The 21,579-nt window shown below is 39.6% G+C and overlaps 1 protein-coding gene across 1 annotated transcript in view; it reads left to right on the top strand.

Moving 5' to 3' along the window:
- Positions 1 to 1,676: 1,676 nt before the first annotated feature.
- The window catches only part of LRRC4C (leucine rich repeat containing 4C), a 28,841-nt gene continuing 8,938 nt past the window's right edge, over positions 1,677 to 21,579 (top strand). The window contains exon 1 of the mRNA XM_023550702.2: positions 1,677 to 1,771. The gene's annotated coding sequence lies outside the window, so the exon portion shown is untranslated. The remainder of the gene's footprint in view (positions 1,772 to 21,579) is intronic.

Raw genomic sequence — 21,579 nt, forward strand, 5'->3', positions numbered from 1 at the left:
GTTGGTAGTTCGAATTTACCAGCTGCTCCTTGGAAACTCTATGGGGCAGTTCTACTCTGTCTTCTCAGCTTGACTCAACAGCAATGGTTTTTGTTTGTTTGTTTATTTCTTTAAGTCATGAGATTTGAAGGAGCTTTTTATATGATTGTTACACTTTTTTTTTTAATAAAATGACAGAAAATACACAGATCATCTCTATAGTAAATTTGTAATTATATTATTTATATAATATGTATAATATATATATTATTTATATATGTATTATGTAGTGCATATCACTTACATAATAATACTTGTGTACTAACACTTCCTGGTCGCATGTTGTTTTGAAGTTTGAGAAGCACTTTTTTAATTATCTGTTCTAAGCAAAACAATCTAGCGTAGTAAATGACCCAGCTTTGAAGCTGACACTATCAGACTCTACCACCTGCTAACACCTCCTTGTTGAAGTCAACTGCAGACCCACACTCCACTCCTCCTTTCCTGAAGATTTTAACACCTGCCTCCGTGTTCTCTCCAGTCCCACTCCTGATAAAATTCTTAGTGATTTCGATATCCATGTTAGTTCTTGATCTTGTTTGCTAATTGCATGGAATCTTTCCACTTGCTGTTGCTCAGGGTTTCCTCTAATTTTTAGTCTGCATCAACTATATTTCTAAGTTTGGGCTATAAAGATCTGTATTTGTTGGAATTAAAGTGTTCAGTTTATTATGCTTTGCGAAATGCCAGCATTCTAGGTGTCTCTTTGCTCCAAGTACTGTGTGGCCCTCAATCTCAGAGTCTGGTTTTTAATGTGCCGGGTTAGGGAGGAACCCTGGTGGTGCAGTGGTTAACAGCTACACCTGCTAACCAAAAAGGCTGGCAGTTCGACTCCATCAGCCACTTCTTGGAAATCCTATGGGGCAGTTCTACTCTGTCCTATAGGGTCGCTTTGAATAGGAATCAACTCATTGGCAATGGGTTTGTTTTTTTTTGGCAGGGCGGAGAGGTGGGGATTGAGCATGAGGTTATATATCATTCTTGTTATTGGATGTGGGGGAAAATCTCAACTGGATTTTGTATCAGATGCCTCTGTCACACCTTTAACAGCCCATTTGACTTTAATAATGCAGTGTGTTCTGTTTAACTATTTCCTATCTCTCTTCAAAGGAGCCCTGGTGGTGCAGTGGTTAAGTGCTTAACTGCTAACTGAAAGGTCAGCAGTTCAAACCCACCAGCTGCTCTGTGGGAGAAAGATGGGGCAGCCTGCTTCTGTAAAGATTTACAGCCTTGGAAATCCTATGGGGCAGTTCTACTCTGTCTTACAGGGTCGCTATGAGTTAGAATCAACCTGCTGTCAATTGGTTTCGCTTTTTGGTTCTTCTCTGTTTTCAAAATACATGATCTCCTTTGATCTTTTTCAAAATCTCATGTGGTGGTTCTGATCAGGACCCTGGATCAGAGAGAAGACATGACTTGCTAAAGGTCATCTAATAAATCGGAACCCAATGCAGATGGCAGATTTTCTGACTCCAAATGCATATTTTTTATTGGCATTGAAAAAAATGTGTTGTTTAAAATGACCCATGTCTAAAATAGCTACCTTGGCTTCGTGCCCAGAACATTGTTAAAACACCCTGGCAATTCAATAAATATTGTCACCAGTAGTGTCTGTGGTGGTGGCAGTAGCTCGAGAAATGTGCAGAATTGTTCTAATGGATTTTTTTTTTTTTTTTTTAGATTGCCAAACACGTTGCCTATTAACAGCATAGTGACCACAATGGAGAACTAGGTGGGTGATGATTCATGCTAAATTTTTCCCACAATATGCTGAACACCACAACAGCAGCTAATGTGAAGTGGCTCATTATATACTGTCAAATTCAATGACAGCAACGACCAGCTTTGCTAGCATGACCAACTTGGGGAAAGCCCAGCTACTGCAAACCACTGAATTTCAAAAAAAAAAAAAAACAATCTGCAGTAGAGTCGAAAAGACATAGCCAGTGAGTCATATTTGCAAATTTCTTGCATACTTCCCTTTGCCAGTTTAGAAACAGCCTTCATGTTCTCAGCTTGACTCCAGAGATAACTCTCCTTGTGATTCACTTCTCTTGTGAGTGCCTCCTCCTTCAGTCTTATTTTATGAGCTAAGGACATTATAAGAGAATTGATGGTTCATGGACAAAGTTGGAAATGGGGGTCTCCTACGGAAATATTCCTGAAGCCTCTCTCTCCGACCCAACCACATACATAAACACATTTACCTTTTGCCGAGAGGCATTGGTGGTGCAGTGGTAGAATTTTCATATTCCATGATGGAGACCTGTGTTTGATTCTTGCCCAGTGCTCCTCATGTGTATGCACGGCTGGTTTGTCAGTAGAGGCTTACGGGCTTGTGTGTCACTATGATACTGAATGGGTTCCAGCACAGCTTCCAGACTAAGACAGGCTAGGAAGAAAGATTTGGTGATCTACTTCCAAAAATCAGCCAGTGAAAAGCCTATGGATCACAATGGTCCAATCTGTGACCCATAACAGGGATGAGACAGGACCTAGCAGCCTTTCCTTTCGTTGTGTATGGGGTTGCTATGAGATGGGAGTTGCCAAGATTCAGGGGCCGACTCTTTTATTGTAGCATAGCGTCCATGGGTGATGTTTCTACCAAGAAAGAGATCAGGAGGCAGCAAGCAGACGTACTCATCCTAGCTCCAATCATTTATGATTGTGCATATTTTGTCTCTGTTAAATTATAATCTCCCTGAAAGCAGGATCCTGGATTTTTTATGTAGTCTAGTGCCTATGAGCCATAGTTAACCCTCCATAAATATTCATCTTCAGAATTAACGCATTCCCTTCTAAAAAGTCCATAACCAACAAAGGGACTGTGACTTAATCTTCCTGCTTCCCCTACCCCTAGCATAGGGCCTGACACATAGTAGGTGGAAAAGAATGTGCTTGTTTTGTGAAAGAACAAGAGGACAAATGAGTCCATCAATACAGTAGTTCCCTGGGGCCAAATTAAAGGCTAAGCAAGTGATTTCCAACCATCAGAGATATAAAAGTGATGGTTTCCAACCATTTTTCTTTGAGTTACCAGGGATACTATCCTAAAAGTGGTTGTTTATTTTGGCAGGCAAGAGCTAATCTGAAGCCATTTTATTTTTATATTCAAATGTCTATAAAATAGAAATACACCGGAGACCTATTCTTTGCTCACAAATGATCTGTGGAATAATAACGTGCTCGTTTTTCCAGCTGTGCCATACTTTGGTGCTATCCCGGGTTTAATTGAATATATGCTGTGACCTTGGTTTTGTTCACTGGGCATGGGGGGGTGTCATTGGCATGAGGGTTCTGAAGAGCTACCTTTTAGGGAATGTCATTTCCCTAATTTGGGGTTGGCCTGCAGGAAATAATGGGTGAAGTCCTGCAAAAAGATGCATTTTATTTGCATGCGATTCACATGACGCTAGTAATTTTCCCAAAAAAAAAAAAAACACTTTTTATTTTTCATTACCTATTTGCTGAATCCTAAATGCTATCAGTATGATAATAGTATTGTCCATAACAGTCTCATGTTTCATCATAATTAAATAAACAGCTTGTGAATTGCAGTCCCAAAAATGTCTGTGTTCTACTCTTAACTTAAGGGGTTTCCATAGAAACCTGGAGCAGCCGGCTTAACTGACATTTATTCAACTTGAGGCAATATGCAGTATTGCTATCTCTCTGTTTTTCTCTCTGTCATCCTGTGTATGTGTCTCTCTCTCTTCCTTCAACCCTCTCAAACCTGTCTCCCCTCTCAGTCATCTTCCGCTTTCCTCTCCTCCTCCCTTTTCTCTTGTTAGCCATGAGGAAGTAATTTGGACTCAGTTAGATTTAACAAATGTAATAATACTAAAATGGGCTCTGATACTTAAGTGTAATTGTGTTATTAGCTGGAAATGTTTTTCTTCAAAAATAAAGGAATTGGGAATGAAGTTTACTAAAGTGGCACACGTTGGTAAGAAGGAACCTTACTAGTCTGATGTTTCTCCTCCCTCCTAATTTTCCATCTTCTAAATGGAACATAAAATTATCATGCTGATCATATTCCAAGAGGAAGGAAGAGTTTACTTAGGAAAGAAAAACTTCTGATATACTGAGAACCTACTGTGTGCCAGATATTTTGCTAGGTACTGTCATGAAATTTGTCTTGTTGTTGTCGTTAGCTGCCGTTGAATTGGGCCCTGACTCATGGCAACCCCATGCACAATGCACAACAGAGCAAAATGCTGACCAGTCCTGCCTCATCTCCATGACTGATTGTGGATTGGACCATTGTGATCCAAGGGGCTTTAATTGGCTATTTTTTTGCTTTCTTTCTTTTAACTGTGCTTTAAGTGAAAGTTTACAGCTCAAGTTAATTTCTCATTCAAAAATTTATATCCATGTTGTTTTGTGACATTGTTGCAATCCCTATAATGTGACAGCATGCTTCCTCTTTTCCGCCCTGGGTTCCTTGTATCTATTCGTCCACCCAGTTCCCATCCCTTCCTGCCTTCTCCTCCTGCTTTTGGACAGGAGCTGCCCATTTGGTCTCATATGTTTGATTGAGCTAAGAAGCACGTTCCTTAAGCATGTTATTTTTTTGTTTTATAGGCTTGTCTAATCTTTGTCTGAAAAATGGGCTTCGGGAATGGTTTCAATTCCCAGTTAGTAGAGTGTCTGAGGGCCATAGTTTCAGGGGTTCCTCCAGTCTCTGTCAGACTAGTAAATCTATTCTTTTTACATGAATTTGAACTCCCTTCTACATTTTTTCCCCCCAACTCTTTCCAAGACTCTCTGTAGTGATCCCCATCAGGGCGGTCCTTGGTGGTAGCTGGGCACCATCTAGTTCTTCTGGTCTCAGGCTGGTAGAGTCTCTGGTTCATGTGGTACGTTAGTACTTTGGGCGAATATTTTCCTAGTGTCTTTGGTTTTCTTCATTCGCCTTTGCCCCGGGTGGGATGGGACCAATAGATGTATCTTAGATGGCTGCTTGCAAGCTTTTAAGACCCCAGATGCTACTCATTAAAGTGAAATGTAGAATGTTTTCTTTATGACCTGTGTTATGCCAATTGACTTAGATGCCCCTTTAGATAATTGGCTTATTTTTGGATGTAGATCACCAGGCCATTTATCCTAGTCCATCTTAGTCTGAAGGGCCAACTGAAACTTGTTCAGCATCATAGCAACACACAAGCCTCTGCTGACGAATGGGTGGTGGCTGACCATGAGATACATTGGCCAGGAAGCTAACCTAGGTCTCCTGCATGGAAGGTGAGAATTCTACCTCTAAACCACCACCGTCCCCTAAGTTGTCTCAGTTATCTCCATAGAAGTCACTGTGAGGCAGTGTGCTGGAAAGAAATGGATGTGGAGTTGGAGATTCAATTTCAGGCTCTACCACAGGTCCACTGAAAAGCCTTGGGTAGTGCTTCCATGCTGTGTCTTGGTTTCTCAAAGACAAAGTGGTTATGACTGTTTCTGAGTAATGGGGTTTGTTAGGATTAGATATGCTAATGTAGTCAGCACGCTGTAATAGTTCTCCTCTTCATCTCTTCAGAGGTGAAGAGAATGAGTCCCTGAAAAAGTAAGTCACTTACCTAAAACTTTACGGCTAGTAGAAAATGGATCCCTATGTTCAGTGATTAAAAGTGGTGGATTTAGAAAGACCTTGTACCTGTGTGACAGGGATAATTGTTCTTACTTCCTGTGATTGTTATGAGGATTGAATAAAATTGTGTTTTTAAGGTACTTAGTGCCTGCCACATAGAAAGATCACTGCGTTTTCTACCCTCCTTTCCTCCTTCCCTCCCTCTTTCCAATTTGTTTTGTTTTTAGTATGTATTCAAAGGCAAAACAATCAATTTCCAAAGTCTGTGTAATACTTATAGTTTAAAATTATCTCACAGTGTGTAAACTAGGTCAAGTTTTTCTGATAAAAATGAAAAAGGAAAGACAGAGAATATCACACCCATTTTACGGATTAGGAAAATGGAGATTCAGAATTGTCAATGACGAAAACTAGGTCTGGTGAATAAGGAAGCTAATGTTTTACTTAGTTCTCTAACCCATTGCCGTCATTGATTCCAACTCACGGTAACCCTATAGGACAGAGTAGAACTGCCCTGATGGGTTTCCAAGGAGTGGCTGGTGGATTTGAGCTGCTGGCCTTTTGATGGCAGCCCAGATCTTAACCACTGCAGCACCAGGGCTCACCTAGCTGTCTAAAGTCCTTTTTATCATTAAAATGCTTAAGTCTGTTATTCTTAATTTGGGTCCTATGTTTTTTGAGTTTTAAGGCTAAACTTGCAGTTATTAGCCCATCTTTCTAATGAATAGTGAGAGAAGGAAACTTTTGGAAGGGGAGGAGAAAAGGAAGTAAGGAGAAGATAGCTGTAAAAACGATTGTAGGCCTGTTCCCAGATCCTTCTTCCTGGACTGAAGGACATGCAGAACTGGCATTCTCAAGCCCAGTCATTGATGAGGCAGTGGTTTTGCCAAGCATTATACCTTAGTGTTGCTGGTTGGAGAAAAGGGAGGAGTGAGGAGAAACAACTCAAAATAGAAGCCAGACATCAGTCATCAGTCAGAGATTGTCTTAGTTACCTAGTGCCGCTGTAACACAAATGTCACAAGCGGTTGGCTTTGAAAAACAGAAACTTATTTTCTCACAGTTCTGAAGAAAGTGAAAATCAGGATCTTGGATATGTAGACTCCTTCTTTGTCAGGTAGCCCTAGGTGTTTCTCGGTTCCTTGGCTATTCTCACATGATGTTTGTCTTTCACATGCCTCTATGTCTTATCTGCTCTTTTTAAAATTCAGAAGTGATTAGATTTAGATCCCAACCAACTTGAATATGATTTAATTGACATAACAAAGAAAACTCTATTCCCAAAGAGGATTACAACCACAGGTATGTATCTGTGTGCTATCAAGTTGATTCTGACTCATTGAGACCCTGTAGGACAGAGTAGAACTGCCCCACAGGATTTCCCAAGCTGTAATCTTAATGGAAGCAGATCACCAGGCCTTTCTCCCATAAAGCCACTGAATGGGCTCAAACTGCTGACTTTTCAATTAGCAGCTGAGCACTTAACCATTTTGCCACCAACGCTCCTTTCCATAGGTATAGGGGTTAGGATTCCAACTCGTATTTTGGGGGGACACAATTCAGTATATAACAGAGATGTTGGTGGACATCTAGAGAATTCAGAAGAGTTGTTATTATTGTGGAAAGGCAGGGAGTATAGTCAGGACAAGAGTTTGGTGAGATATGATGTCTGGAGAGGGTGATCGCTACTCTGTACACGTGCACACTCATGTATATAGGATTATTGTGAATGAGCATTTCCTTAAAGTATAATCATTTTGTTGCAGCAAAGAACTCATACTAGGAGATAAGATGTTCTTCAATTTCTTGTTGTGTGCTTTTGCTTGAATTATTACTAGACTATTTTGTGGTATTTTTGAAGGAATTATTTTAAGCCACTTGTCCATTTTGTGAGTGTTAGTTTTGCTAAAGCTAAGTAATATAATCCCTAAACCAAAATATCAAACCAAACTCATTGCTGTCTAGTTGATTCCAACTCATAGCAACCCCGTAGGACAGAGTAGAACTGCCCCATAGAGTTTCCAAGACTGAAATCTTTCTCCTGAAGAGTGGCTGGTGGTTTGGAACCACAGACCTTTCAGTCGGCAGCCAAGTGCTTAACCACTGCACCACCAGAGCTCCTTAATATAATTCCTAAACCACTTAACTTGGCACACAGAAAAAGTAGTACCTCACAATGTGCCAAAAACATATAAAAAAGTAATGTTGTCACAGGTAACCCCTCTGTGTTGTGGAACTCTCTCTCTTGCCCAGGATTCTGTGACACATGGAACCATTGCCAAATCAGTAAAGCTTAATTTATTTCTTATTTCTTAGAAGGAATTATTATTTCCCCTGATGCCCTAGTGGATCATTTTGGTAGTCAAAACTCAGGGTTGAATAGTGGTTTTATTACTGGTTTGTGTGCCTCTCTGAACTTAATTATCTCCACTTTTTTGAAGGAGTCTATTATCATCCCTACCTATTTCACAGGATAATCTGGTTTTAGGAGAGTGGGAACAGGAAATCAAAAAGGAGTCTTTCTGTATGCTCCGGATCAGGAGTGGGAGACTTTTTTCTGTAAAGGACCAGAGAGCGAATATTTCAGGTTTTATGAGCCATATAGTCTTTGTTGCAGCTATTCAATTCTGCCGTTTAGTGTGGAAGCAGACATAGATAATATATACACAAATGTGCATAGTTGTGTTTCAATAAAATTTTATTTACAAAAATGAGTGATGGACCATAGTTTGCCAGCCATTGATAAAGTATCCTGCCTATATCTCCGTAGCACTTCCATTTCTCTTCACCTGTCAGCTGCTTCCTAAAGGATGGGATTGATGAAAAGGGATGGGAATGACAACCACACTATGATTTACATGGATTTCACTTTTTGATTAAAGTTTATCTTTAAACTTTGGATTAAAATTTATCTTTCCAGTATCCTTTTGGCTTTGGTAAGACTCGTATTGTCTGCACTTTACAGAACAGTACAGAAAGTTTAAGTGACTTGCATTAGTATCATCCAGAGTCTATAATATCCATATTCGAATCTATCAGTTTTGTGTTTTTCATTGGATTATTCTTTCTAAAATCCATCCTTTATAGAATAATGACAGATGATGGGTAAAGTAACCAAGAAGTAATTTCCTTCATCTAAACCCAAGCAAAAGTAGTTAACTAATGACAGTTAAATACCAGTACCAGTTGGCACCACATCACTTGAGACTCATGGTGGCCTCATGTGTGTCAGAGTACAACTGTGCTCCATGGGGTTTCCAGTGACTGGTTTTTCAGAAGTAGATTAACAAGCCTTTCTTCTCAGGTGCCTCTGGGTGAACTTGAGCCTACAACCTGTTGGTTACCAGTCAAGCGCATTAACTGTTTGCACTACTGAAGGACTCCTGCAGTTAAATAGGGGGATACATAGGCTTCTCTACTTTCTTATTCGATTAAGTTCTCATGGGACACTCAGGTTCTTATTGCTTTTTATGTATACTCCTGAATTTTTCCCATGGTATATTTTTGGAAATTATGCCTTATAGGCAAAATGAATACAGGAAAATACAGGAGTCCTTGCTTTGCACAGTACTGATAACTGAAGCTTGTGTATATTGGAACAGAGTCCCCATTTTGCAAGGTTCCATGGTAACCGAGAGCAAATCTGTAATCACGAAACTGTGTAAAAAAGAAGACTTGGTTCCAATATGCACAGCTAAGGTTTAACGCGGCACCGTGCAAAATGAGAACTGCCTTAAGTAAATAAATAAGAATCCAAGTTCTAAATGTCTGCATTTGCTGCATAATTCCCTCTTTTGTGGTCATTGGGGGAAACGAAGAAATCACTGATTCCAGTAATTTCCATTATCTGACATGTCATCACCAAGGTTTCCTCATTATGCAATGTTAACATTGTTGAGGTTACTTGAAACCAGTTTCCAGTACCAATTAGGAGGCCATCCCTGCTATCTGTAGTCTGATTAAATGACATTGCCTGGAAATCACAGAAAGAGTCTACTCTGTTTCCTCCCCTTGCTCAGATCTCATAAACACAGACTCAATTTAAGAGAGTTTCCTTACCAGGTTTTTGTGGGCCATTGTGATGAATTTATTAAACTATAAGCCATGCTGACAACTGGAAGGCAGTGACTCTGAGATCTTCAATGACAGCCAGGACTGGATGTTGAGAACTTGTTTCCATGTTCCTGGGAGTCCGAACCATATAGAAGTCCGAACAGCCAATGTGTGAGTCAGGAATCAAGAGAGCTTGTGAAATATAAAGGGAGTCGTATAGAATAAGGACCCCAGTGCAGATCAATGACCAACTATACTAAGAAACTCATGATGTCAAGTCAACATATATTTTAGCTAAAATCAGAGCCTGGCCCAGGTACTTATTATTTCATACCTCAATTACCGAAATAATTTCTTAGTAGATCTTCTGGCCTGACAGTTCACATTTTCCTTTCCATCATTCCTATTTTTGCAAACCTGCTTTTCCTTAAATATTCTTCTCATTTTCATATTCCCTTTCAGCAAAAAGAGAAAAATCCAGTCCCTTTCATCGCTCCTCTGACTTAATATAGAATCTAAACTCTTTTGTCTATGTCTCACAACCTGGTCTTATTTTACTTTTCTTACCTTCTTTCCCACTGCTTTTGAGTATAGATTCCTACTAGAAGTCAGCTTATGCCTCTCTCTACCCTCTGCTCATGTGTTTCCCTCCCGGTACGGTACATGCCTATCTTCTAACAAATTTTTCTTTCTCTTTCATTCTGTGTGTAATCCCATAACACACTGTGCATTCCTTTCCAGTACTTTCCACTGTATTTTAGCTCCCTGTTTTCTCACCTGTGAATCCCACTACACTGAGAGATTCTTCACTGGAAGACATCTGCCTCTGTATCAAGCACTGGGCACCCTGCTCGACACTTAGTAGGCTCTCAACAGATAGCATTGAAGGAATAAATACTTATGTTTTTCTCTCACTTGAAAAGCTAGACCTTTTACTCATTCAAATACAGGCATCTTCCTAGATGCCACATTCATATAACCTTCGCTGACTGTTCAAACCTCAGTGGTTCCCTCTGAGCACCCAGAATACTTATAATTATCTATGCAATCACACACACACAAACACACATACTCATTCACTCAGTGTAGCACTTGGGCATAGGTTTATGACCCTGTTGTTTATGTTAGGCTTGTCTCAGCACAGTGTTTCAAATATCAGTGATGGAAAGTTACTGAATTAAAGGAGTTTCTTTGTAGGTAAAGACCACACAGTGTTGGTGAGCATACTTAGAATCACATAATAATATTAGAGCTGAAACGACTGTAAAGATTCTTTCCCAATACCCTACTATAAAAATTAGTCCCGGACAACTTTAGTACCTTGCCTAGGGATATATGTTTGTATCTGTTTTGGTTACTGTCTAGGAAATTAGGGCTTTGTACTGTTTAATAATGAGCAGGAAAGTAAGTACTTGGTAAAACATAAAAGGTGAATTTAAAATCTGAATGGTTCTATATTCATGGTATTTATTCTCTGCAGATTTCCTTGCATGGCAATTTAAATTGCATTCCTCATTACAAAAATCCATATGCCTTTTGGGTGTTACTTGTTTGTTTTCAACCTATCAAGGCAGTTATGACCTTGGCACAGGGCATTTCCTAAGGATTAATGAGCAGTTGGGGGTTAATGGCCATCAACTCCTCCCAGCCAGTCATCAATCCAAAGGAAGCTTGAGGCAGCAAGGTCATTAACTGCATTACCAACTTTCTGAAATCAAACCCTCCTCTGCCTGTCTCACCAAGGACTTCTGTTTCAGATGGGCTTGTTAGATTTTTCAAAATCTTCTTCAGTTGCTTGACCTGTCATTAACCTGACAGAAAAAAAAAAAAAGTGTGTAATCAATTCACCAGGAAAAAAGCAAATAGAAGAATAACCATTAGTTTTTGTGGGCTGACAGGAGAATGACATAAGGAAAAAAAAAAATTCTATATTTTGATTAAACATTATATGAAATATGCAGCCTCTTTCATTTGATTTTCTTTCCTTCTCCATTTCAGGCTGAAAGACTAGAGAGAATTATTTTATTGTCCATCCTGAGAAGCTAAAATATCTGTCCAGTTTCTGCAATTTAACCTCCCACCCAGCATCCAACATTGGTTTTAAAAAACCAAACCAAACCCATTGCTGTGGAGTCGATTCCAACTCATAGAGACCCTATAGAACAGAGTAGAACTGCCCCATAGAGTTTCCAAGGAGCTCCTGGAGGATTTGAACTCCCGACCCTTTGGTTAGCAGCTGTAGCACTTAACCACTACACCACCAGGGTTTCCTAACATAGATTTTAGGGCGGTGGAGTCTTTATTTGGGTTTTGGCTGTGTTTGTTTTAATGATATATTATTTTTTCTCATTTATTCTTGTATGCAGTTGATTTTTATAAGAAGTATAGTATTTTCTTCTCTGGCATTAGTATTAGTCAGGGTCACCCAAAGTACCCTAAGTGATAGACGAACAGCAACAATTCTTGTATTCTGCTAGTATATTTTTCTCTGAGGAACAAACTGCAACAAAATAGAGGAAGAGCCTGGAGTAAAGTTAGGAGTAGAAGAAAGGTCTCATTTTTCTTTTGTTTAATCTGTTGAGGCATCTCCAGCATATTCCATCCATTGTGAGTCCATCCAGAGGCTCCAGTGAAGAAAAAAGTGGCCACCAAAAACAATATGGAGCACTTTCCTACTCTAGCACACACAGGGTCTCCATGATTTGGAGTCAGCTCAATGGCTATTGGTTTGGTTTTTTGGTTTCCATTGTTTGAAGCAAATTTTTAGTCATGCTGATTTTTGGTAACTAAATTTTTCACAATGTTAATGTGTTTATAAGGTTGTTCTGCTTGTTTGTGTGTGGAGGACAGCAAAGAGTAATTATTGAGCACCCATTTGTGCTATCTCCTGTACCATTCTTATCTTTTTGGTTTAAAAATGAGTCTTATCTATAGAAATTGATATATTATTTATTATTGCAAAGTTAGATTATCCACATGGATCTTAACTATGAACTGAATCTGGGCTTTAGTAATTCAATTCAGCAAATGTTTAATGAATACCTAGACATAGTCCTTGTCTTCAAGACGTTTATAATTAAATAGATTGAATGGTTGAACATGTTCCCAAACATTTAGATTCAAACACAGAAGTGGTAAAGCTGTAATCTTGGCATTAAGACTTTTGGAGGAAGGATGAAATAATACTGATCAGCAAGACTGAGGAAGACCTGGTAAAAATGGTCATTGTAAAATGGCTCTGAAGTTGGGTAAAATTTTGATAGAAAAGTTCAGGGTAGGCTATTCCAGGCTGAGAAAAGAATGCAAGCAAGGCCATGAAGAGGAAAAGTAATGGGTTGTATATATAGAATGGGAAACAGACTGGAGTATAGCCCATACTATGGAGAGCAGTAGGAAGTAAGACTGTGAATGCAGTATGGTGCCTCATCATGGAAGGTCTTACGGGTCAAACTAAGGCAGTCGTTCTCAATGAGTTTGCCCCCCCCACCCCCGGGGACATTTGGCAATGTCTGAAGATGTACATTATCACAACTGGGGACAAAAATGGCATCTAGTGGGTGGAAGCAGTAAGGGATAGAGGCTTTATTCTATAGGCATTGGAGGGCCATTGGTGGCTTACATTTTCCTGAACTGTGATTGTCTAGGTTCCTGTATATTGTTACACTAAATCTGTAAAGCATTCCTTTGAAAATCTCCCCAGGGGAAAAGTACAAAAAAGAAAACACCAATTTGGAAAATAAGAAATAGCATGCATTAATCATTTGGTGGCTTCTGAACTTGAAAAAAAACGAAGCAAAGTTTTCATGCTTTTCTGTTCCAGGCATTCGTAGGGCTCCAGACTTAGAGCTATTAGTGCAGAGGAGAATGCAGGTGTTGTTACAAATAGTCACATTTCTGATAACTGGAGCATTCTGATTTCATTACTTGAAGAGGGAAATATCAAGTGGTATTTGGAGCTTGAGGTTTTAGGTTTTTCTGTGGTTATGCATGTCACTAAACCAACACAGCAAGTAGCTGTCAGAAAAATATAAACATACTGCTGAACACCCCAAATTCTACCTTTCCATTTCAGAAAAAAGTCATCTATATTTCATATTTTCAAAATAACCTCAAAAGGTGAATATGATCAAGAGGAATCATAAACAGCCAGAAATAGAAAACTTATTCCTAGTATGGGTATCCTTCCTGCATCATCGAGGGGTAAACAAGCAGGAAAAAACAAATTAATTTTATTTTTAGCCTTGCCAAGTTGTAGCTGTATTTCTGAGTCAGATTTTTTTTCCCCTTAAAGTGAAGTAGATTTGACTTTCTGTTGCTAAGACAAGTTTGGAACTGTCACCCACCCCCAATCCCTTGCCTGTTCCATCATGTTCCTGAGGATTGTGACAGTAGACTTAGGAGATCTTTTTTACCCATAGATTTTCTAATAAATGGTGAAATAAGTCCCAGAAGCAGGCATGTAATGATAAAGCCCTTTGATTTTAAAGGGCTTTGCAGATTTTTTGCAGATGATTTGACTTGTTAGCCATAGAAATTCTTGTTCTCTGCTATAAGAGTGGTATGATCCAATGGAACTATCTGAAGCTGAGTCAAACCTCCCGAGTTCAGAAAAACGTGTAGCTGCCATATGAAGAAGCAAATGATGAAAAGAGTTTATGGATAACACAGGTAGGAATTTTCAAGGCAATCATGCTATTTTAGGCACACACAGCAGAGGGCATTGTTTGGTCAAACATAAACCAGGGGTGCTCCTTAAAATAATGGATAAAGAAAAAGAAGTAGTGAAGTCCTGCCCCACACCACACAAGCACGTACAGACACATTCAGACATGCATATGCACACACACCCACAGCAAGAGACAGAGAAATGACCCTTAAATTTCTTGGTTCTCCTTAGCTCTCGTTTGTAGGAAAGAACTTCTCTGTAAATAACCAATGGCTGGACAAGCATTGTTCCAGAAATTGATAAAACTCCTTCTATGGAAATGGGGTTCCACTAGGTACCAGGGATCAAGTGGTGAATATGATATCATTGGGAACCTCAACAAGTTTACAACCTGCATCTGCCTGCCTGAGTATTTCATTCATTTGTGCATTTAAGTCTTTTTCCATGGAACTTAATGTTCCACTGAGATGAGAGAGAGGCAATAAGAAAACAATGATCTAACTATACATGAAAACTATCAAATAATAATGAGTACTATACTGAAAATTAAACATGGTGATGTGATACAAAGAACTTCCTGAAAAGGTGAAATCAGTGGAGTCCCAGTTGACAAGGAAAGCCAACCAATGCAAAAATCAAATCAAAGGTATTGGTGGAAGAGGGAACTCGAGTGCAAAGTTTCTAAGAAAGGAACAAACTTGGAAATTTAAGTAACCAAGAAGGGCCAATGTGGTTGAGGAGAGAAGGGAGATTAGAAAAGTTGAAAGGTAGGAGATATAGGCAGGGGTCAGATCATGCAGGGTCTTGGAGGCCAAAGTAGTATAGATTTTGCTCTAAAAGGATTTCAATTAATAGGAATACTACAACTCAAAAAAATACATGAACATATTTATATTTTTAAAATTTACTCTAAATGCACTAAAAAGAATGAATTGTTGGAAGGCAATTTCAAAAACAGAGAAATGTTATGTTTTAGAAGTAGGAAGAAGAAGAGTGTTGTAATGGATATGGATAAAGAAAAAGGGAAATCAAGGAAGATTCTTACATGTTTTCCTTAACCAACTGGGTGTATGGTAATGGCATTTATGGAGATGAGGGGGCAGATTTGGAACTTGCTTTCAGTGTAAGTTATACCATTTAATTCATGTAAGTCTCACAATGTCTATTTACTAAGTGTTATTATCACTCTCACTTAAGAAAGTATGGCTCAGAGAGGAAGGGCCCATTTGCCCAAGACTGAATAGACAGTAAGACTAAGTCAACTCTCCAACATAAGTTATTTCACCCCAAATCTGGTTTTTGTCCCACTAAGTCATGCTAATCTGCATTAGTGCTTTCCTATGCTTTAGCATTGTCCATGTCAGAAAGTACCAGAAAACGCAATGTACCATCTTCATTGTGGACATGGGCATCACTCAAGGTTAGAGATTTCTCTTTCCTAACTTGTAGATCAAAGTTTCCAAAATGCTCCATCCATGTACTAATATTTTTTCAATGTGACCAGATGAAGAAGCTAAGTTTGCCTCTATTGGTATTTCATACTATACAGGATTTAGGGTGAACCTAAACATTTGGAAACCCTGCTGGCGTAGTGGTCAAGAGCTACAGCTGCTAACCAAAAGGTAGCAGTTTGAATCCACCAGGCACTCCTTGGAAACTCTATGGGGCAGTTCTACTCTGTCCTATAGGGTAGCTATGAGTTGGAATCGAATTGACGGTAACAGGTTTGTTTTTTTTTTTTAAATATGTGATTTGTTGTTGTTGTTGTTAGGTGCCATTAAGTCAGTTCCTACTCATAGCGACCATATGCACAACAGAATGAAACAGCCTGGTCCTGCACCATCCTCACAATCGTTGTCATGCTTGAGCCCATTGTTGCAACCACTGTGTCAGTCCATCTTGTCGAGAAAACCAAAACCAAACCTGTTGCCATCCAGTTGATTCCGACTCATAACGACTGTATAGGACAGAATAGAACTGTTCCATAGAGTTTCCAAGGAATGCCTGGCAGATTCAAACTGCTGACCTTTTGGTTACCAGCCGTAGCTCTTAACCGCGACACCACCAGGGTTTCCCATTTTGTTGAGGGTTTTTCTCTTTTTCGCTCTCTACCAAGCATGATGTCGTTCTCCAGGGACTGGTTCCTCATGATAACATGTCCAAAGTATGTGGGACATAGTCTCGCCATCCTCGCTTCTAAGGAGCATTCTGGCTATATTTCTTCCAAGACAGATTTGTTCATTCTTCTGGTAGTCCATGGTATATTCAGTCTTTGCCAACACCATAATTCAAAGGCATCTTCTTCGGTCTTTCTTATTCATCATCCAGCTTTCACATACATATGAAGCAATTGAAAACACCTTAGTCCTTAAAGTGATGTCTTTGCTTTTTAACACTTTAAAGAGGTCTTTTGCAGATTTGCCCAATGCAAAGTATCATTTGATTTCTTGACTGCTGCTTCCATAGGCATTGATTGTCAATTCAAACAAAATGAAATTGTTGAAAACTTCAATCTTTTCTCCATTTAGCATGATGTTGCCCATTGTGAGGATTTTTTTGTTTGTTTTTTGTTTTCTTTAAGGTGAAGTATAAGCCATAAAGGCTCTGGTCTTTGATCTTCATCAGTAAGTCCTTCAAGTGCTCCTCACTTTCAGCAGGCAAGCTTGTGTTGTCATCTGCATATGGCAGGTTGTTAATGAGTCTTTCTACAATGGTGCCAAGGTCTTCGTCATATAGTCTAGGTTCTCAGATTAGTTGCTCAGCATACAGATTGAATTAAAAAAAAAAAAAAAAAAACCTAGGTATGGTAAAAGGATACAACACTGACACACACCTTTCTTGACTTTAAACCACACCCATTAAAACCGAACCAAACCCATTGCAGTCGAGTCGATTTTGACTCACAGCGACCCTATAGGATAGAGTAGAACTGCCCCGTAGGGTTTCTAAGGAGTGGCTGGTAGATTTGAACTGCTGACCTTTTTTTTTTTTTTTTTTAAATTGTACTTTAGATGAAGTTTTACAGAGCAAGTTAATTCCTCATTAGACAATTGATATGCATATTTTTTGTGTGACATTTGTTGCCAACCCCATGACACGTGAAACACTCTTCCCTTCTCGACCTTGAGTTCCCTGTTACCAGCTTTCTTGTCCCCTCCTGCCCTCTTGTCCTAGCCTCTGGGCTAATGTGCCCATTTAGTCTCATTTTGTTTCATGGGTCTGTCTAATATTTGGCTGAAGGGTAAACCTTAGGAGGGACTTCAGTACTGAGTTAAAAGATGTCTGAGGGCATACTTTTGGGGTCTCTCCAGTCTCTGTCAGACCAGTAAGCCTGGTCTTCTTTTATGAATTAGAATTTGTTCTACATTTTTCTTCAGTTCTGTCCGGGACCCTCTATTGTGATCCCTCTCAGACTTTGAACTGCTGACATTTTGGATAGCAACTGAGCTCTTAAAACACTATGCCGCCAGGGCTCCTTAACCCATGCAGCATCCTCTAAATACACAATTTAGTAGTCAGATAAGTAGATTGAAGATTTTCTTTTTACTGATTAGTTCCATTCACTTCTAATGTAGTGCTTATTAAAGTCACCTGACTTTCCAACAACCAGTCTTCTCTATTCAATTTCTTTTACGCATAATGACGTAATCTTCCTAAAAGAATTTTATCGTGCCCTTCTCTGCTTAAGAAACTTGAGTTTATTCATAAATCCCTTTATTGTGAAACAAATACAAACTATTTTACCAGGCATTCAGTGCCTCTCAATTTTGCAGTTAAGCCTTCTGCTTCAATTAAGTTACTTTTTTATTCATTTGTGCTCCTGCTCTTGCTTTCAGAGTGTAAATATCTTACCTCTTTCACCACCACCCTGCCTCAGTGCAAGTCTATACCCTTAAAGACCCACTTAAAATCCTAAATCGTCTTCTTAAAACTTTCCCTAATTATCTATGCCTACACTGATTACTTGCAATACTTCTACTGCATGCATTTTGGCATTTAAATGTTAAACGCATTGATTTGCATTGTGTTTAGATGCATATATGTACATTTTTGGTTTATATATGTATCTGTACATTTGTGTCAAAGAGCCCAGGTGATGCATTGGTTAAGTGCTCAGGTGCTAACCGAAAAGTCAGTGGTTCAAGCCCACCAGCAGCTCCCCTGGAGAAAAGACCCGACAATCTGCTTCTGTAAAGGTTACAGCCCTGGAAACCCTATGGAGCTGTTGTACTTTGTCTTATAGGGTTTCTATGAGTCTGAACTGACACATAGTCTGAGGCACAAATCAACAACAACATACATTTGTGTTATATCTCCAACAAGATTGTAAAATTTTAAAGAGCATGGCCAACCTAGCTCTTTTATTATGCTTATTAAGTTCTCCATTACGAGAACTTAATAAGCGTATTAAGAGATTGGTGGTTTTAACTCACCCAGAGGTGCTTTGGAAGACAAGCACGGCAATCTGCTTCTGAAAGGTCACAATCTTGAAAACTCTGTAGAGCAATTCTGCTCTGCAACATGGGATCACCATGAGTCAGAATTTATTTGATGGCAACTGACAACAATACTCTCCAGAGCATAGTGCCATGTTGGCTGCATGTTTTTAATATACAATTTGCTATGCCAAAAGCTACCTATACTCACTGCTTTTTCTTGTCTAATGATGTTGTAATATGAACCCACTGACATGGAGTCAATTCCAACTCATAGTGACACTATAGGACAGGGTAGAACTGCTTATAGAATTTCTAAGGCTATAAATCTCTATGGAAGCAGACTGCCACATCTTTCTCCTGTGGAGCGGCTGATGGGCTCAAACCGCCGACCTTTCAGTTAGCAGCCAAGTGCTTGACCCCTGTGCCACCAGGGCTCCTCTGTTGTAATGTAGCCACCTCTAAACACTAGACATATAAATTATTTTACTATAAACCAGATAAGTCTTCTAGAAAAAATTAAAATGTATAACCAAGCCCTCCCCTTAAAAATCTTCTAAAAAAAATCAAAATGCAGAACCATGTATTTTTTAATCTAATTTTTTTTTTTTTTAGATTTCAATTTTTTTTTTTTTTTTAGAAACATTGTAAGGTCATTGTGTTTAGTCAAATGACTGCATGTTGACTTGAAATGTGGAGTCCCTGGGTTACAGCCATTTAAATGTTATAGCACTTCCATTACATTTCCTAGAGGGTCAGCCCTGGGCATATTTACAAAAAATTTAAAAAAAGTATTTTCTCTGAAAAACTGCAAAACAGTTGGGGCAAGTTCAGATTTGAATAATTTGGTTCAAAATGAGAGAAAAAAGAACTATATTAAGAATAATTTGTAAAATACATTTGATTTGAAAAGGGTAAGTATGAGGACTGCGAGACTACTAACTGCTCTATAAAAGGGACAAGGCAGGCAAACCTCACATTTATCACGAACTGTGTGGCAAAGATCAGCGTGAATCCAATTCCCAGCTGCAAATGGATCCAGGCCTCACCTTTCCACACCTCTATTCCTCATCACCAGCCACTTCCATGCCATCTCCTCTCTCTGACCCTAACCACCCTGAGTTAGATCAGACTTCATCCTCTCCTACCCTGAGCCAGGTCCAAACATCCCTGGCTACCAGGTCACCGGGAAGCAGCTGTAGCTTTAGAAGTCTACACAACTCCCTGCACTTCAGACCAACTAGTCCCTCTCTCTCTCTATTCCCCTGGGACTAGGTCACAAGCTAGAAAGACTCTATCCTTCTTCATCGACTGCCCCTGCAGCCTTTCTCTATCACCCAGCCACCCAGAGCTGGGTCTATACAAATTGACTCTATATTTCTGGCCCCTGCTAGCTCATTGTCCTGGTGGTTGGTTAATTCTCTATAAAGGCTCACAGAATTCATCTAGGCTGTTGCCTATACCTACAGTTACCCATTTTTTTTTCTTTTGTTGAACTTTAGGTGAAGATTTACAGAGCAAACTAGTTTCTCATCAAACAGTACACACATTGTTGTATGACATTGGTTAACAACCCCACGACATGTCAACACTCTCCCTTTTCAACCCTGGGTTCCCTATTACCAGCTGTCCTTTTCCCTCCTACCTTCCACTGCCTGCCCCAGGGATGGTACACCCCTTTAGTCTTGTTTTGTTCCATGGGACTATTCAATCTTTGGCTGAAGGGTAAACTTCAGGAGTGGCCTCATTACTGAGCTGAAAGGATGTTTGGGGGCCATACTCTCAGGGTTTCTCCAGTCTCTGTCAGGCCAGCAAGTCTGGTCTTTCTTCCTGAGTTAGAATTTTGTTCTACATTTTTCTCCAGCTCTGTCTGGGATACTATTGTGATCCCTGTCAGAGCAGTCAGTGGTGGTAGCCAGGCACCGTCTAGTTGTACTGAACTCAGTCTGGTAGAGGCTGTGGTAGATGTGGTCCCTTAGTCCTTTGGATTAATCTTTCCCTTATGTCTTTAGTTTTCTTAATTCTCCCTTGCTCCCAAAAGGGTGAGAGCAGTGGAGTATCCTAGATGGCTGCTCATAGGCTTTTAAGACCCCAGATGCAACTCACCAAAGTAGAATGTAGAACACAGTCTTTATAAACTCTGTTATGCCAATTAATCTAGATGTTCCCTGAGACCACTGTCCCCACAGCCCTCAGCCCAGCATTTAGGTCCCTCAGGGAATTTGGATGTGTCTGTGGAGCTACCATGGCCTTCAGTTATCCATTTATTATAACCAGAAAGGATGCAAGTGTAGAGATACGTCTGGCAAGGTCTGGGAGTGTTCTAGTCACAGGCCCTCCGTTGTTCCCAAGGACATGAGACTCCCTCTTTCTTGCCTGGATGTTCTCGCCAACCTAGTTGGCCCCAAAGAAAGTGTTCCAAGGTTCTGGGTCGCCTAGACATTGGGACCTCAATGAATTGCATGACTTAGGCATTGATACGTATTTATGATCACCCAATCAATGAAGATGCATGATGCCATCAGGCCCCCCTCCCTTCTTGGAGTTAGTGCACCAGGTGTGGGGCCTGTGTAGCTCCTACTTGCCTGTCTAACAAAGGCACCTTTGTTGCTTGGGTTATTTTCAGAACTCAGAATCAAGGGACCAAACCATATTTTTTGTCCAACAGTAAGTTATCTTTTGTAAGGGTATTATTTAATTTGTTTTCTTTTTTCTTATGCATTATAGCATTCTTTAAAATTCAAAGACATAGCCAGAAAAAATGATTATGGTGATGAACCTTATCAGATTTTTTTATACGTGAA

The sequence above is a fragment of the Loxodonta africana genome, chromosome 7 (genome assembly GCF_030014295.1).
Source record: "Loxodonta africana isolate mLoxAfr1 chromosome 7, mLoxAfr1.hap2, whole genome shotgun sequence".
Taxonomy (NCBI): Eukaryota; Metazoa; Chordata; class Mammalia; order Proboscidea; family Elephantidae; genus Loxodonta; species Loxodonta africana.